Raw genomic sequence first — 4,392 nt, forward strand, 5'->3', positions numbered from 1 at the left:
AGTGCATACCATCCCCAAACGGATGGCCAAACCGAACGTGTTAATGCTGTACTTGAATGTTATTTGCGTTGCTATGTCAATTACCACCAAGATAACTGGGTAGAACTGTTACCTTTTGCAGAATATGCTTACAATAATGCTGTACATCAGTCCACTGGTTTCAGCCCATTTTATGCAATATATGGACAGGACTTCGGTCCTATCCCCCCTGTTCAGGATGTGGAGGGGGAGGGGGATGCCGACATTGCCTCTTGGACACACGCCCTCCGCACCACGTGGCCCTGGCTGATTAGCAATCTTGCCCGGGCCAAGCGCTTATACAAAGCACAAGCCGATAAGCATCGGTCCCCCGGTGGGGACATACAAGTAGGTAACCTAGTATACCTATCCACCAAGAACCTGCGCTCCACCCGTCCGTGCCATAAGCTCAATGCTAAATACATTGGCCCGTTTCCCATCATCCGCGTCATAAACCCTGTCACGGTGGAACTGTCACTCCCCAAAACTCTGAGGCGTGTGCACCCCGTTTTCCATATCAGCCTTCTGAAGCCCCATGTTGCTTCCCCGCAATGGCACCCGGAACCGCCTCCTGAACAACCCATAATGGTGGGGGGGGGAAGAACATTTCGAAGTCTCCAAAATCCTGGATTCCCGCATACACCATGGGACCTTGCAATACCTAGTCCGCTGGAAACACTTCCCCCCTGCCTATGACGAATGGGTTCGCGCACGAGATGTCTCCGCTCCCAAACTTGTCAACGCCTTTCACAATGCCTACCCAGACAGACAAGCCCCCTTGCCGGAAGGGAGGGGGCCTTAAGGGGAGCAGGATGTCAGGCTGTTATCTCGGTTCAGTTGTTTTCTTTTGTTTCTCTGCTGAACCGTCCAGACCTCAAGGACGGCTTCACATACCAAAGCCTGGGAACGCCATTCCTGGGAAATAACGCTATGTTTATGCATTGTAATCTCCCGCCATTTCTCTGCCTTATATTGCTGAATGCTGAGCAAGACAGCTCATAGCTGTCATCTTATTCTTGATGCACTGTAATGCCTATTTGATCAGTAAAGCCATCTGCTTGGATTCTGACTGTCTCTGTGGTGATTTCTGGTTCAATGGGTCAAGAGCTCACAGGCTATCACAAAGGTCTTCTATGTGCTGTGGAACATAGCCAGGATAATGCTGCTGCAGTCGTCTTGTTTTTGGGCTTTCTAGAAGCATCTGGTTGGCCATTGTGTGAACAGACTGCTGGACTTGATGGGCCTGGGTCTGATCCAGCATGGGTTTTCTTATGTTGTTATGATACTGGTCAAATATTCTACATGCTGTGAATCCCACTTCACTGCAGAAAGTTGGGCAACGGATCTTCATGCCCCTTCCAAGTCCTGCAGTTTGATGACTGAACAGGGTCAAATTGGAAATCGGCTATGTGGAATGCTCCTATCTGAAATGGCTCTTAGGCCCCAAATGATCCAGAATTCTAAAGGCAAATTACAGCCACATGCTTAGCTCCTCTACCACAATGTAGAATAAAACGTATACTGCCCTAACATATTCTGCATTTCAGTACCCAGTTTCACATTTTTGTGTATTGCTGACGGGATAGGGGAAGCATGGAATGTCATATTGTCAGACAGAGGAGGCTGTAGCAGATGGGGATGGGGAACTAAAGGTATGGCTGCATTTTTTTAATGAGCCTTTTAATTAAGGTTAATGAGTAATGTTATGGATAGATCAACTATAGTAACTTGAGGAAGTACAAAAAGCAAGTAACATAAACAAAAAACAAGGACTACCAGAATTTTAAGCAGATGTACATTTAACATGTGCATGATCTAACCACTACCTACTTAAATCCAAGGTAAATGTGGCTTTAACACCCTCATGAGAAAGGGTCCAGTTAAAATGTCGTTCCCCCCCCCCCACAGAGGTTCATGAATCCTACTGGATTTCAGAATGCTCTAGGGGATTTTAGGATCCTAAACGCATGGCTCAGCTGAGGCTTCACTAGGAGGGTGGAAGGTGAAGTCTCTTGACGTTATCAGCAAGGTTGCCCCTCTGTGACTACTCTAGCCCCTGGGGCATTGTCAGATAGGGCTTCTGACAGCTCCATCCTCAAACAAGATGGTTCCCCTGCAAGCAAGATGGAGTTCTCCGTGCACTCCTCCCCCCCCCGTTTTGCACACGAACTCCGGCCAGAGATTTACAATTGTATTGGGACCCGCCCGTGTAAATCTTCGATCTGATATCGGGTCCCGCGCACAAAGCCGAGAGCTCGGCCATCTCATCCACTGATTGTTCATAATTGTTTCTGTTTCAGTTTTACTTAAGTCGTTACCAGCAGGAAACGACTACATTGTCTCTTTGTTCCTGTAACCCTATTGTATCAGCCCTATAAATGTATCCACACTCCCCCTGCCATGTATTCCAGCCTTGTGCGTCACCTTACTGAAATCACTGACTTTCGGAATAAATTCTTGAATCGCTGCTCTGCCTGGATTTGAGTTCTATTGCCTGAAACGCCGTGCATTTGCTGAAGCCTGACATTAGGCTGGAATCGCCTTTTTTTATTTTTTATTTTTGACCAGTTTGTTGTTGAAAAGATATTTTCTATGTTGTCCCGATCCGCCGAGCTGATCCGGCGGTATGAGCGTATCTGCCAGTCAGAATGGCAGAAAGAGTCTGTTGCGTACAGGCAGGTCTGAGTCTCTGCTTCCCACACAGCAACTTATCAATGCTGGAGGAAGCAGGACCTGACGCGTATTTTACTCTTGCCGGGAGGGGCCGGCAGCTCTTTAACACAATACAGGAACAAGATCACAGACTGCAGGCATGGCTTTCTTCCAAGTTCAACACCACGGCAAACCGGACTCCTAAATGAAGCTTCTCAAGATAAGAGACAGTCAGCATGCAATAACATTTGCTCCCACGAGGCACTTAACGGTCAGTCTTGCTTATATTGCCTTCGTGACTCTCCAGGTGTTTCAGCTCAACTGTCGGTTTCAGACTCTGATTCCTCCTGCGCCAACTTACGTCTTTTGTCCAAAAGCCGGGCTGACTTTCTCCTTTGCTGCAATGCCATTCTGCCTTTTACTCTCCTTCTCTCCACTGGTGGAGGAGACCCTGAAGGTGAAAGGCTTTCTCTTCCCTGTTCTCTTGTTTCAGCCGGCCGATCCTCTGGCTCAGAGGCCCCATCTTGCTGTTCCAGTGTTATCTCTTGAGAGGGAGTGAGGGCTTGTTCAGTCTCCTCTTCCTCTGAAGAGTAATTCTCAGGCTGACTCACGACAGAGTCGCTACTCTGGGAGGAAGCAGCCCCGGAAGGAACCGGCCCGCTCTAGGAGAAAGCGGCCCCGGCGGGATGACCCGCAGAACTTGTCGAGGGGGCGCCGCTAAACGAACTCCGCACCGGACAGCACGTCCACCGACTGACAGCGACCCCAAGCTTCGATCACCTGTACCGAGGCCCACTGGATGACTGGTACTCCGGGAGGGAGACACCGCTTCGAGAAAAGGCGCCTACCACCTCGACCCCTTGCCCCTGCGAGGAGGAACACCGTCTTCTACAGGAGTGGAGCCATGACCTGACCCGGGAGAATTGAAACCTTCAGGCCCAGCTGGGAGCCCTGCAGAGGGAGATGACGGCGCTAGCAGGGACGGTGCGAGGACTCCAATCGTCCATCGGCGCTGCGACTACCCCCCCCCCCGTTCATTCTCCACGCACAGTCGTCCAGGACCTGCAGATCTCCTTTGATGGGACCTGCGCTCAGTTACCAAACTTTCTACTGCAACTTTCTGGCTTCATGAACGATCAGGGTGAGACTTGTCCTTCCGAAGAGGCCCGGGTGCGGTACGCCATCGGGCTTCTGAAGAAGGAGGCAGTAGAGTGGGCAGTGGCAGCAACAGAAGTTAACCCTGGACTTTTGCGCTCCCTCAATGATTTCCTGGAAGCCCTGCACCGCCGGTTTGAGGACCCCCACCGAGCAGAGTGGGCCAAAATTGCCATGCGCAGATTGAGGCAGGGGTCCCGGTCTGTGCTAGAATATGCCCAGGAGTTCCAGTCCCTGGCGTGCAAAGTGTGAGAGTGGAGCGAAGCCACCAAGGTCCAACACTTTCGTGAGGGACTGCGCTGGGAAGTGTTGGACAGCTGCCTGACTCTGGGAGATGATGACACTGTGGAGGGCTGGATCCTGCTGGCGGGACAAGTAGAACACCGCAAGCTAACCCTGCAGTTCGCCAAGGATCATCCGGGGAAGGAACCCCCCCTCCAGAGGCCCGACCAAGGGGAACACTGCGACGGAGGTACACCGAGGCGAAGGGAATCGAGGCCATTTCCCGGACGAGAGAGCGTGCCGCTTCAGAGAGGGTTCCTGTCTACGTTGCGGAAGGATAAGACA

Source organism: Euleptes europaea, chromosome 15, assembly GCF_029931775.1.
Source record: "Euleptes europaea isolate rEulEur1 chromosome 15, rEulEur1.hap1, whole genome shotgun sequence".
Taxonomy (NCBI): domain Eukaryota; kingdom Metazoa; phylum Chordata; class Lepidosauria; order Squamata; family Sphaerodactylidae; genus Euleptes; species Euleptes europaea.